General features: G+C 39.5%; 1 protein-coding gene and 1 pseudogene across 8 annotated transcripts in view; one reads left to right on the forward strand and one right to left on the reverse strand.

Moving 5' to 3' along the window:
* Positions 1–15,187, reverse strand: part of LOC121030809 (ankyrin-2-like) — a 554,568-nt gene that overhangs the window by 62,502 nt on the left and 476,879 nt on the right. The gene's annotated exons all lie outside the window — the stretch shown is intronic.
* LOC121030835 (small nuclear ribonucleoprotein E-like) lies at positions 10,419–10,999 on the forward strand (annotated as a pseudogene).

Genomic DNA, 15,187 nt, shown 5'->3' on the forward strand with positions numbered 1-15,187 from the left:
CCTTCCTTCCTTCCTTCCTTCCTTCCTTCCTTCCTTCCTTCCTTCCTTCCTTTTTTAAGACAGTGTGATCAACTGCAGAAATAATAATATGCTATTGGGAATAAGAAATGCAAACTGGTCCTTGCTCTGCTGCAAACCAGATGTGTGACTTTGGGCAAATCACTTAGCCTCTTTGTCTTATAATGGTCTTATCTATAAAATGGTCTTATCAAAAAAATGATAATGAGAATAATGAAAACTCAATGACAATGATAAAGAAATAAAACTTTATGAGCACCAGTTGTGTGTCATTGTTTTAGCCTTTATTTTTAATGAATGTAAACTTATTGAAACTGGTTTGGGGGAGGATGTGTGGGTGAATTGTTGAGGGTTTTCCAAAGAGAACTGTGGGAACGAGTAAGCCCCCCAGGAGGGAGGGTGTAGGTGCCTGGCCACAGACCCCATCTTAGGTCTGATTTCTTCTCCTTCTGCTTCTTGCACCACATCCAGCTACCGGTCCTTCCACCCTTGATAGGGAGGTGTGTGGGTTAGGGGGGCACAAGCTCACCTACTTCCCACTCATCTCAGGCTTGGCACGCACATAGTCTGTGCATGATGGCTGGGGTCGTTAAGAGCTGACGAACCCTTGGTCTTGCCTCAGACTTGTCGCAGATCACCTTAGCCATAAAAAAGGATGGGAAACAGCTGAAGGTGTATGCAAGATATCATGGTTCACCTCACTGCCCACATCCCCACAGAAGATGTGGAAATCATCTGCATCCCGCTCCAGCAGGCTGGGGGACTCCTAGGTGCTGAACGAATGGTGCGTTTCGATTCTCTGGCTCTCCTTCCTTCTCGTCCTTACCCAGGGCCTCTGGGACCTCCAAAGTCATAAGGTCAAGGCAAAGCGGCCGGGTCCATAGATTCAGGGACAAAAGTCCAGATATGCACTGTGCGAGCTGACTTCCAATGGGAGGGGCTGGGGCTAGAGCTCAGGCAAAGGCAGGGAGAGGCCACTCTGGTTGGCTGAGACCGGTGACTGCAACACCAGCTGGGGTGCCTCCTGCTCCACAGCCACCAACGCACTAGTCTTGTCTAGCCCATCCGCTGCTTCCACTACTTCTTCCTTCTCTTTCAGGCCAATGCCAGGCCTAAGCCCAGTTCTCAGGGTGTTGCTGGCCCTTCTAGGGGAGGCCTAAGAGCACCCATGGAGACTGGAAGTGGGCCGGCCATTCCGGGCAGCACGATAGGGGCCCCATAAAGACCGGTGGGAGGGCCCGCAAAGCCAGAGGCAGAGAGACTACCTACTACAGAGTTAAGATCGTAATCTGCTCTCTGCAGTACGTGGCAAATGAAGCCAGATGCAGGATAGGGATCCTCTGGGAGACCACAGCTGCATGACATAGATAGGAACAGGGCTCCCTGAGCCCCTAGACTGCTCAAATGATTCCAATCACCAGGGCCAAAGCTAAGTGGACCATAGGAGGAATCATGAGTCCAAGAGTCTGTTGGATGTGCTGGAATGTTTTGGTCACAATAATTGGGCAAATCACAGGAGCTATGGGCACCTGCACCAGTACTACCGTGGGGACCTTGGGTGCAGCAGGCATGACAGTGGGGATTCTGGTTACTAGAGCCCTCAGAACTTCCTGTTCAAATCCCCACCTCCATTTCCTTCAAGCGTTCCTTGCTGCTCTTATCCGGTATTCCTGTGCTGGTGCCCAGCACTACAGGCCCTCCTGCACCGGGAGTCCTGGAGCTAACCCTACCAGTTAATGTCATGGCCACATACTGAATGGGAACCAAGCACAGCAGGTTACTATTGATAAGCCCTTGATATTGACTTAATGTTAATTAATGTTGATAAAAACAATATGAATTTGAGTCTTTTGAAACAATCAACAAATGTTAATTCAGCTTTACTGTGAGCAAGGGCTTATAGTTCTGTAAGTCCTAGACAAGTTCTCACCTTTGATTCTACAACTTTTGGAATAATGCTTTTTGTATATAATATCATTAAAATGATTAAACATACTAAATAGTTTTAAAAAATAATAAGGTCTTAATGCTGCTTTGAAACAAACCATGTGCAAATTACTCAATCAAAGGTCATATTTTTGTTCTATTAAATTTTTATAAAGCAACATTATAACATTTTGCTTACAATCAGGTTTTACAATAAGCTGTAGTCACCACTTCTCTTGTTGATTTTATGAGATATTTTGCCCATTGACTGCTTTTCTATGATCATATAAAACTATAAAACTATGATCATATGAAACCTCAGGTAGAACAGATAGTCAATAAAAATTTGTACAGAGCCATTCAAGCATTGGTTACATTTCTGGCACACACAGGTAAGATATAGAGTAGTCCATCTGAGAAAGTTAAGGAACAGATTCAAGAAGATACAGCTAAACATATATAAAGGTTAAATTTTTGCATCGAAATCCATTCAACTGTTTTGCATGAATACTTAGGAAGGTATCAGCTAATCAGCAAGTGTGTGCCAGCTACCCACCAAGTGCTCATCTCTAGGAGCTATGTTCTAAGGGAGAAGCAAAGGACATGTGATGTATTTTCTGTACCCAAAGAGCCCCAAAATAGTTATTAGTTACACACTTGAAAACCACCTCTGCACGAGCATATACTTATCTGTGATTTTTTTCAAATCTCTGGCTTCTCTTCTTTACAAATTTTACATTTTGAGTTAAGGGTACTCCAGTCTGTCTTATGCATATCAGAAAAGTACAACTAACTTCCTTAACTTCCTTAATTCTACTAACATGCAAATATTAGGAAGGAGGCAACTGAAATATACAAGTTCTTGAAATATATTAGAAGGAAAAGGGAGAGCAAATGGGGACAAAGGGCAGTAACAGAGAAAAGAAAATGAAACTTGACCCCCAATCTCCATCTCACCCCCACTCTGAATGGGGCTCCTGTGTCAGAGATGCCTTAAACCAGGAGTTCTTTTCAAGAGGAACTAAAATGCCCACATCTAGAGATACGATAATTATGAGTATGATTTACAATTTCATACTTACATTGGCATAAGTGACATTAGCAAAAGAAATTACCTACATGTGGAAAAAAATCAAACTCATAACAAAAATACCTGTTTATATATTCCCAATCCAATTTTCACTGGTTACACCCAGCCATAATCTAGCTGCACCTTTCCCATCTCTTCCATGGTGGCTGCTCTAAACTAAGAGTACTTACTGTGATGGAATTACGGATTCATTCAGTTTTGGGGAAGATCGGGGACAGCAAAGCAAACAATGTGTCAGATACAATTTAACTGATTTTACCATGTCTTTGGCTGGTCTTCAAAGGTTTTTGATCTAATATAGTAAATCAAACTGTGGGTGACCCAAGAGGAAACTTGTTTTATTAGTGAGTTATTCTCAAATCTTCAAGGCTTTCTTTGTAATTCCCAAAAGATGAATTTTTAGTAAGGTATTTCCTAATTTACAATGAGGCTTGGAGTTTGGTAGCTCATTGATCATTACATGGGAAAATGCTTAGAATAAGAATGCTTTGAAAATATCACTTTGTATAGTCCACTTCCCGATCTCCATTTCATCTAAGGATCATCTATGATCCAGGGCCACCCAGATATCTGTAGTGCTTCTGGCTAGTAGCTCCCTTGTTGGCCACTGGTCTTTCTCCCCTGTTCAGCCCTATCAAATCTTTCTACCATATAATCCCCCAAATATAGAGAATGACATTAAATATGATGATGACTTGGCCTGGAAGAAGAAAGAGTTGTGAAAATTCTTCAAAACTTACCAAGATCAAGAGGGATGAAGAAGTTATGGGGCTGAGAAATAAATACTTGATGAATCAAAGAATAAGAAACTCAATGACATAGATATCATTATTATATTTTACATATATTACATCACACATTATATTTTACAAAGAAGGACCCTAAAATTCTCAGAAATCAGGTGACTTGTCTCAAAATCCTCACCACTAAAAAGAGGAAGAGCAGAAGTCCAAACTTGATCTGAGTTACCTATTTATGTTTGTAAAGCTAAAATAATTAAGTTGTAAATCAAGTTTCAAACTGTAGGTCATTTTGCATAAGTGGGTTGTAAAATCTATTACTGATGAATAGATAAAGAAGGTGTGGTTTACATATACAATGGAATACTACTTGGCAATTAGAAAAAAGTGAAATCCCGCCATGTGCAACAATGTGGATGGATCTGGAGGGTATTATGCTAAGTGAAATAAGGCAGTCAGAGAAAGGCAGATATGTTTTCACTCATATGTGGAACTTGAGAAACTTAACAGAAGACCACAGGGGAAGGGAAGGAGAAAAAATACTTTCAAACAGAGAAGAAGGCAAACCATAAGAGACTCTTAAATACAGAGAACAAACTGAGGTTTCATTGGGGGGGGGGGGGCTTGGATGGGGGGAAAATAAGTGATGGGCTTTGAGGAGAGCACTTGTTGGGATGAGCAATGGGCATTGTATGTAAGCGATGAATCACGGGAATCTACCCCCCAAACCAAGAACACACTGTATACATTTTATGGTGGCTAACTTGACAATAAATTATATTTAAATAAATAAATGAATGAATGAATGAAATTAAAAAAAATAAAATCTATTGAATGGACTGCCAATCAACATTTTAAAATATAAAGTGGTGGGGCGCCTGGGTGGCGCAGTCGGTTAAGCGTCCGACTTCAGCCAGGTCACGATCTCGCGGTCCGTGAGTTCGAGCCCCGCGTCGGGCTCTGGGCTGATGGCTCAGAGCCTGGAGCCTGTTTCCGATTCTGTGTCTCCCTCTCTCTCTGCCCCTCCCCCGTTCATGCTCTGTCTCTCTCTGTCCCAAAAATAAATAAACGCTGAAAAAAAAAAAATTTAAAATATAAAGTGGAATAAAGACAAACAGTGCAAGTAGATGAGCAAGTGTTGATTTTGTTTTGTTTTGGGTTTTTTTGGTGAAAATTTTCACCATACACACACATACATGCACACGACTGTGTACACATGCATGGTCTGGACTGCAAAAAAAAAAAAAAAAAAACTAAGGAGGTTTAGGTAAGACATGCAAGCATGTTGGGAAAAGTAGATGTTCTTTCAGATCAAAGCTAACGCTCACAAAGACCATTCTAAGAGAGGATTGGTTTTTATGGTATGCTTATTTGAATTTTCTGAACTTAATAATTCTTATTTTTAGATGGGTGTTGTGATGTAAATATGAAGGATGATGATGGGACAAAGAAGAGTTCTTCACTTTGGAAATATCCACTAAGTCACTGCTGAACCGCATGCACATCCGGGGCTCTGAGAGGGGGTGTGGTGCAGGGGAGGCAACACAAAACCTGGGTTCCTAGCCTGTCTCCATTACTAACAACACAATTTCAAGTTTCTTCGTTAGTAAAACAGATGAATTTCCCACTCTGCTTTCGTCAGATAGTTATTTTTAAAAAGAATATAAAATAATGCATGTTTATGCTATTTTGAATCTATAAAATAATATGCAAATGTAAAATATTATGATTTCCTGGTTAAGTGCAATAAGTAATAAATTCATATACTCCTAACTCCTGTTTTCTATCACTGATATTTGGTTAAATACAATGAGTCGAATTGAGCATTTTTGAGTCTACTATAGAATGTTTACTTGGACTAGGGAAATTATTAATTTATGCAGAAATTATTTACTTTATAAGTATTTTCGATTCTGGGATGCCTGGCTGGCTCAGTCTGTGGAGCATGTGACTCTCGATGCTGGGGTTGTGAGTTGGAGCCCCACTTTGGGTGAAGAGATTATTTAAAAACAAAATCTTTAGGGGTACCTAGGTGGCTCAGTTGGTTGAGTGTCTAACTCTTGATTTTTGGCTCAGGTCATGATCCCAGGGTGGTAGGATCAAGCCCTGTGTTGGCTCTGCGCTGAGCATGGGGCCTACTTGGGGTTCTCTTTCTCTCTCCCTGAACTGCTCTCCCCAACTCACACTCACTCTCTCTCTCTCTCAAAATAAAATAAAAATAAAAATAAATTTTAAACATTAAAAAAAATAAAATCTTACAGAGAAGGCATTTTCAATTCTAATGAAACCTAGGAAAGACAGAACCTGGTCCATTAGTAGTCATCCTTTACAAAATTCAAAGAGCTGCTATTTTATGACAGAAAGCTTTAACTCTCTTCATTTAAGTGTTGTTTTCACATGGGCTCATTCTTTGGTTAATTTTAATGAGAAATAATAGATACACTATTTCCTTCATATTTGACTTAACACATGCTAAAGCAAAATACTATATGAAGTTCAAAGAAAGAACATTATTTGAGCTACTTATTATAATAGTCATGGTTTAAAGAGATTTAAATATTAACTTTAAAAGTCAGCAGCAAATTATTTAAATAGCTAAAACATACAACATTCTTAAGTGTCAAGCTTGGTTCTAAGCTTTTAATTGCATTAACTCACTTAATCTTAAATTGAACATTATGAATTATGAATTACCTGGTGATTCTAGCTCAGAAACTATACCCTTAACTCCTAGAATTGAAAAAAAAAAAAATCTATGGACTCTGCATTATAATCCTATTTAGCTCTCTTTAGACTTCAATTTCTCATTAATTCTATTTGGTATTTTGTGGAATAGTAAGTATCTCAGTGTCTCACAGTAAGTCAGTAATTAAAGGGAAATCTCCTTTCGAGACATAAAGTGTCCAAATGTGTCAAAATTAGAAAAGAATTCTATAATGCATTCTAGAATATTATTATCATATCCATGTGAAACTTAGCTAGTTTTAATTTAAAGTAAAAATTAAGGAAAGGGTTTAGATTGGTTGATCTTTAAGTTTCTTAGTAATAAAATTCTGTGGTTCTTAGATCAAACGACAAGTAATGAGGGTATAATTTCCAGAAGATTTTAAAGGAAATAAATATACAAGAGAATAAATCTTGCCTTTGTAGATTTATCACTGATTCGTTTAATATTTCAATCAACTCATTTTAAAAGAGGGCATTTTCAGGGCACCTGGGTGGCTCTGTTGGTTAAGCATTGCACTTTGGCTCAGGTCATGATCTTGTCGTTTGTAAGTTCGCCCCACATCAGGCTCTCCGCTGTCAACATTGGGCTCTCTTGCTGTCAGCTTGGAGCCCATTTTGGATCCTCTGTCTCCCTTCTCTGCCCCTCCCCCCATTTGTGTGCGAGCATGCGCGGGTATTTTCTCTCTAATCAAAAATAAACATTTTTTTAAAACCTGGATTTTCTCCTTCTAACATGGAACTTATCAAAATTGGTAAGCAAGGATAAGGAGTATATATCAGAATCAACCAGTAACTTTTTTTTTTTTTTAATGAAACGGAAGAACTCCTTAGTGCTGTGGCCTCGAGTGGATGTGCCTCCAGGGCTCAAGGATGAGACTGAAGTAAAAAAGGGAAAGAGTGGCAGGATCTCAAAGAGAAGGAAAACAAGAAGGGAGAACAGAACATAAAAACGTTCCATAGCAATTCCAGAATGTACCCTACCTTCCTACTTCTTTTTTCTTTTCTTTAGATTTTTTATTTTTAAGTAATCTCTACACTTAACGTGGGGCTTGAACTTACAACCTGTTTATTAAGAGGTTTTTTACATGCTCTATCGACTGAGCCAGCCAGGCACCCCCCTATCCTCCCACTCCTAATGAGGCACAAGTGAAGAAACAGTTTTGTACTAAATATCAAATTCACATAAAACCATGCTACAAAGTTCAAATTTAATATAGACTAGAGGAAGCTTAAATTCAATGTGAAATAACAATTGAGTGTCGATTACTCACATATTAAAACATTTACTGAACTTTTATGGTATGCCAAATTGTGCTAGGAACCAAGTCTACATGTGAAGGTACCCATATAAAAGTTAGCAATATTATTATAGAATTACAATGACTTCTAATGTTCTCATTTTTTAAAACAACTTTAATTAAAAACAAGCCGAAGTTGGCATCCTGGACTCTAAAAGAATATGAAGAGAGCGAGGACGGAGCCACCACAAAATAAAGGTTGGCTTTAGGAGTCTTCCAGGTAACATACCACTACTCTGCTTTCCATCATTATAAAATGATTCCTACAAATTTCATCTAGTGTCAATTTCAGGTTTGTCTAAGACTCACAAGCTGGCTTAGTTTATCCTCTGAGTAATCACAAAATTTGGTTCTTCTTACAATTGTGTTTGTGTTCTCTGTTTATCTTCCCAACAAGGCTTATCATGGGCAAGAATCAAATCCTATTCACTTTTGTAAGCTCTACACCTCATATAGTATCTAGTATAAGAAAAAGGATACTTTAATAATGTTCGTACAATGGGTAAGCTAATGAATAGTAAGTACCATATGGAGGTAAATAGGCGTCTGCTTAATCCATCCAGTTATTCTACATTTGTCAGTAAATGTAGTCAATGCGTGGGCAAGTCAGGTACAAACAGAATGATTTCTAGCCTTTGTAAACACAATCAGGAAAAGTTCACTCTCTGAGGCTACAGCTGGTTAACATTAACATGCATAAGACGAAATTAGATCCTGAGAGAAACACTTAATCTAAACGGGCTTTTCTCAGTCTGAAATCCCTTGATGTGTTCTTAAGGATCTCAGGATTCTGAGGATATTTAATTAAATATCATGTGGTAATTTCTTGGTCATGTTTATGACTGTGTCAATTGATTCCAAGTGATCACTGAAAGGAACACCCAAATTTAAACGCAGTATTTCTCACACTGAAGCATATGGATGTATTCTCAGGGTTCTAAAAAAAGTCTCCTCTCTCTACAGAGAAGAAATACTGCCTTAAGAGATGGTTTGTAAACATAACCTGACAAAACATGGGTCCTTCCATCTAGAAAGCAGAATAAATGTTTGAGGAGGCATGACCAAGACCTTCCTATGCATTACACAAAATTACAAGTTATCTGAAAGAAATAATGACAATTTTGGTTAAGTTAGAAGGAATAAACTTGTTAGTACTTTCCCAAACCTGTCCCTACAGCTACTCTAGTTTGAGTGAAATCATCAATCATGGCCATACATCTTAATTAAATCCTATCTAACTGCAACTGTCAGAACCATACTTTGGTCTCCTGAGTGTGCACAACACAATGGGTTTTCACATGTATAATTTGAGCACCCAGTGGTCTCCCTTTGAGACAGAGAAGGATGTTGAGAAGATTATAAAGTATGCAGTACAGTGATAAGCATATTGTAGACATGCAATAGAGGTAACTATTTTTTTAAGCTTAATTATTTGTTTTGAGAGAGAGAGTGAGCACAAGCAGGGGAGGGTCAGAGAGAGAGGGAGAGGGAGGATCCCAAGGAGGCTCTGCACTGTCAGCACAGAGCCTGACATGGGGCTTGAACACATGAACCGTGAGATCATGACCTGAGCCAAAACCAAGAGTCAGACACTTAACCAAGTGAGCCACCAAGGCACCCCAAAGGTAACTATTATTTGATATCATAGGTATTACTTTTTCTCACTTCAAAAATGGATAATTTGAGACTCAGACTAGTTTAAGTGACTGGCCAAATGTCTGTGTTCATTCAATTATTTATTTATCAAATATTAATTGGATTCTTACTATGTGCCAATCCTGGGTCTCCTAGTCTTTCCAACAGAGTGCCCTTTTCACTGACCAACAACACTGAAGCTGAAATTCTAGTTTGTAATCATTCTTTGTCATGATCATATAAGTCAGTGCTAGCCTCTCTTCCCCTTAGGTTTAATTTTAGCCATATTTGCATTGGTATATTTTATGAACCTTTCTTTATAAACCTCTTAATTTTCCTGTGTTGCTAATGTTCCAAGTTCCCAGTTTATGCGGCTTTCTGCATATTGCTAAATTGTTAGTTGTGGATGCAAATAGCTAAAAATAATCTAGTGCCCCTTTAGAGAAACACAAAAAAATCTCACTAAAAGGTGTTGTTAAAAAGGGCTCTAGAGGGGCGCCTGGGTGGAGCAGTCGGTTAAGCGTCCGACTCAGCCAGGTCACGATCTCGCAGTCCGTGAGTTCGAGCCCCGCGTCGGGCTCTGGGCTGATGGCTTGGAGCCTGGAGCCTGTTTCCGATTCTGTGTCTCCCTCTCTCTCTGCCCCTCCCCCGTTCATGCTCTGTCTCTCTCTGTCCCAAAAATAAATAAACGTTGAAAAAAAAAATTAAAAAAAAAAAAAGGGCTCTAGAGTATACGTTACAATGAAATACTACTCGGCCATAAAAAGAATGAGACCTTGCCGCTTGAGAAAACATGGATGCACCTAAAGCTTATTGTGTTAGCTGAAATAAGTCAGAGAAAGGCAAATCAGGATGATTTCACTTATATGTGGAATCTAAACAATAAAAACAAACAGAAACAGACTCATACATACAGAGAACAAAAGTGATTGCTGGAGGGGAGGGAGGCAGAAGAATGGGAAAAATAGCTGAAGGGGATGAAGAGGTACAAATTTCCAGTTGTAAAATAAATAGGTCATGGAAATGCAAAATACAGCATAGGTAATATAGTCAGTAATATTGTAAGAACATTGTATGGTGACAGAGGTACCTACACTTGTTGCAGTAAGTATCGCTTAGGGCATAGAATTGTTGACTCACTATGTTGTACATGTGAAATTAATATAACTTTGTATGTCAGCTATACTTCAGAAACGCGGTAGAGACCATTGCTAGTTTGATGTTTAATAATTCCAGCGGTCTTTGTCAGCTTCCACCATGGCGTACCATGGCCAGGGTCAAAAAGTGCAGAAGGGGATGGTGCAGCCCATCAACCTCATCTTCAGATACCTGCAAAATAGATCTTGGATTCAGGTGTGGTTTTATGAGCAAGTGAACATGTAGATAGAGCGCTGTATCATTGACTTTGATGAGTACGTGAACCTTGTATTAGATGATGCAGAAGAGATTCATTCTAAAACAAAGTCAAGAAAACAACTGGGTCGGATCATGCTAAAAGGGGATAATATTACCCTGTTTCAAAGTGTCTCCAACTATAAATGATCAATGAAGTGAGAAATTCTTGAGAAGACCATGTAGTTTGTTTTTTTTGAGAGATCCATTGTTGGGAGCATAGTTCTAAAACGTTTGTTCCTATTCTTTTGCTTACCTTTATGTCATTACTGGATGACAATGAATGCTGTGGGATTGCTTTTATTAAAAAAATAATAATAAACGAATAATTCCAAGGGAACTTGAATAATAAATCTCTTGATAAACTTCTGGTGGTTGCTTCGGATGAGAAAATATATTCTTTTTATTTTTTTTTAACGTTTTATTTATTTATTTTTGAGATACAGAGAGACAAAGCATGAACGGGGGAGGGTCAGAGAGAGGGAGACAAAGAATCTGAAACAGGCTCCAGGCTCTGAGCTGTCAGCACAGAGCCCGACGCGGGGCTCGAACTCACGAACCGCGAGATCATGACCTGAGCCGAAGTCGGCTGCTTAACCGACTGAGCCACCCAGGCGCCCCGAGAAAATATATTCTTAACTCCCTGATAAATTGTTTCTCTCTCTCTGTCTCCTACCTTTCTCTACGTGCCATGGGCACAACTGCTGTCTTTCCTCATTCCTCAAGAAAACATCACGCCATGAATTTTCTCATAAACCCCTTTCCCAAGCATTCTTTACTCACCCCAGCAATGACTTTGCATACCACTAAGATACAGGGTTTCATTTCAGACTGTCCCCACTGCCCACTCTGCCCTGTACAAAGAACTTTCTTTTTTCATTGATGTTGGCTTTTTAAAAATATTTTTGCCCTTTTTTAAAAATGTCTATATTCATTTTTGAGAGAGAGAGCATGACCAAAGTGGGGGCAGAGAGAGAGGGGGACAGAGGATCTGAAGTGGGCTCCGTGCTGACAGCAGTGAGCCCGATGAGGGGCTCAAATTCATGAACTATGAGATTATGACTCGAGACAAAGTTGATACTCAACCAACTGGGCCATCGAGGCACCCCCCACCTCCGCTTTGCTTTCTTTTTCTTTTTTTTTTTCTTTGGTAGTGATGATGGTGGTAGGAGGGGGGAGCCAGGAGTTACATGCTCCAAGGCGTACCCTTATGAGCTTTTGTGTTTCTGCATTTTGGACTCTTTCACCCTATCTTGAAGATGTTTCATTTCTGAGGGAATAGGCTGAAGAGAAACTGAGTATGAAAATAAAAAGAATTGCCTATGTTGAGGTGTATACATGTACATATGCAGGTTCATTAACAGACAGGTAGCTTCTGATCATGCCAGCTCAGCAGACAGCCACTTTTTAATAACGGACTGCAACATTCTCTTCTACATATCTATTTTCTTCATTTCTGAGAATTTGGGGGAAGTTACCATCTAAAAACAAGGTTTCCTTTTTATTCCCTCTGCTTCTTATACAAGGAGAGAAAAGGCTTTGACAAGACTAGAGATGACAGGATTTAGTTTACTCCTTTATAATCATCAACACACACACATACTGCCACTTTCTCCAGCCTATACAAAAGTGATTTTTCCAAAACTCTGGACTTAAGGGTTCCTGACTTCTTGGCCAAGGATTTTTCCTTTTCTCTACATCATCTCCTCACATCTATCGTCACATTCCAGACCTTCTCATTCCAATAATATAATCTGCTCCCCCCGTCCCCCGCCCCGGATCTCAATTGAGAACATTGACCTTTTGACCACCATTTACTCTCTTGCCAATCTACTGATCCAATTTCAACAATCCTTCTATGCCTGACACCTACAGTCTGTTCACCTTTTCACAGTGCCTGTTTCTCTCCTCACTCAGTGGAGCTACATCGCATGCATAGTCTTTTAGAATCATTTTATTCATTCCTTTGCATGCATCCTCAATTCTTTTGTCTTTCTCTAGCTACACTATACATGCTTAGCTAAACCACATTCCTGGTTATATATAACTCTCCATCTGAGTCCGTATCTGACTGTGGCTGCAGAAGAACACACGTACATACTAGCTGGTCACGATCCTTGAGTAGGCTTTTAATTCCTCCTTCCAATCATGCTCTGCCACCCTTACTCACTCTCCCTCCACTCTCCTAGATGATTGTCTCCCACCTCCTCTCCCCTCTCAGTTAATGAATCTTCAACCCTTATTATTCTCCTTGTGACCCCAACCTTCATCCCTGGCTCCTCTCTTTTTGTTCTTATCTTATCCTAACTCTGTAAAAAAATCTATCAGCTCTCTCTTCAAAATATATCCAGAATCCAACCACATCTTACCATCTCTCCTGCCTGTTGTCCAGGTCTAGAACATTTGCCCTCTTACCTAAAGTATTACAAAAGTGCTTCCTCCTCTGCCCTTTCTCAGTTTTAAGTCTGAGCGTTACTATTTAAATTTAAGTCAACCTATGTCACTTTTTTGCTAACAACCCTCTAATCAATCACTTCTCTTCCCTCTCAGAATTAAAGCCAAAGTTCTTAAAATACCCTGTAACATCTTATATGACCTGGTGCTGCGGATGACTCTTCCTGACCTCTTACTTCTCTTCCCCTGATCTCCTACTAGTCCTGCTATGCTAGCCTCCTTACTGGACCTTGAACTCACCAGGCATGCTCCCTCCTAGGGACTTTCTCACTTGTCAGGCCTTCTTCTAAAATATATTCCCTGCAAATAGTGCAGGGCTTCCTTGGTCAAATTCTTCAGGCATTTTTTTTGACCATCCTATCTAAAATAACACATTGCTTACCTTCCATTCCTTCTCCTTCTCTACTGCTATATTTTCCCACTATCACTTACTAGTTACTCCTTTCACATTTTTACTTTTTTTAAATGATTATTTATTTTTGAGAGAGCGCAGGCAGGGAGAGGGGCAGAGAGAAGGAAACAGAGGATCCAAAGTGGGCTCTGCACTGATAGTAGTGAGCCCGATGTGGGGCTTGAACTCACAAACCACGATGACCCCAGCCAAAGTCAGACGCTCAACCAGCTGAGCCACCCAGGTGCCCCACATATCTAACTTTTTTGGTTGATGATTATCTCTGTCTCCTTACATTGTAGATTATAAGCTATATGAGAGCAGGGGTGTTGTCTCTGTTTTCACTGCACCTAGGTCAGTGCCTGCCACATAGTAAACACATATTATATGTTTGAATAAAAAGATAAACAAATGGTGAGCCTGAGTTCAGACTGGCAGAAATAATGTGATTATAATATCTGAGATGAATTAAGGAGAATGGAGTGGCTACATGGGAGTTGTGTATTAAAACCCATGTCTTTTAGTCATAGGAAAAGAGCATTCAAGAGAATTCCCAGAATATAAATTGTTTTGGTTTCATCTAAACCACCACAGCACAGTACGTAAGACAGTCACAGAAATGCTTTGCATGAAGCTACCCCTGGCGTTTTTAAATGAAATAAGAGTTGCACTTCAAACATCTTCCTAAATCTGTGAGACAAAATTTTTTAGAGTTATGGACAAGTGGCTGATGAAAAGTCTACTGGAATTACTTTGCATTGAACAACTATCAACATGAAAATGAAAATTCTAAAAAAAAAAAAAAAAAGAAAAGAAAAGAAAGGAAAGAAAGAAAATGAAAATGAAAATTCTAAGTGCCCCAAAATACTGGGCAGATGTTATTTAAATCCAACCTGAATCTGTACTACTTAGTATAGACCAAGGACCAGTGTTAATGCACTGAAGAGAATTAGAGAATAATATAGAATCCAAAACCAAAAGGACACATGTAACCAGAACCAGATAGATGTACCACTTTTGCTTCCTCTAAATGAGATGTCAGATAATGAATACTTAACAAGATTGTTTGCAGGTATATTTGTGCCCCAATTTAATTGGTTAGGAAACTGAATATAGTTCATTCCATGTTCCATTAATTCCAGAAGTCCAATTCTCAAGTATTCATCACTGTCGCCTCTATAAATTCCCAGGTTAATAGAATTGGTGTTAGAGTTTTTATTTTTTTTTTTTATTTTTTAAAAAAAAATTTTTTTTTTCAACGTTTATTTATTTTTGGGACAGAGAGAGACAGAGCATGAACGGGGGAGGGGCAGAGAGAGAGGGAGACACAGAATCGGAAACAGGCTCCAGGCTCTGAGCCATCAGCCCAGAGCCCGACGCGGGGCTCGAACTCACGGACCGCGAGATCGTGACCCGGCTGAAGTCGGACGCTTAACCGACTGCGCCACCCAGGCGCCCCGGTGTTAGAGTTTTTAAAGAGAGGTCCAGAGTGGATGGATCCAAATGGCATTGGTAA

This window comes from Herpailurus yagouaroundi, unplaced genomic scaffold (genome assembly GCF_014898765.1).
Source record: "Herpailurus yagouaroundi ecotype Mexico unplaced genomic scaffold, PumYag 28, whole genome shotgun sequence".
Taxonomy (NCBI): Eukaryota; Metazoa; Chordata; class Mammalia; order Carnivora; family Felidae; genus Herpailurus; species Herpailurus yagouaroundi.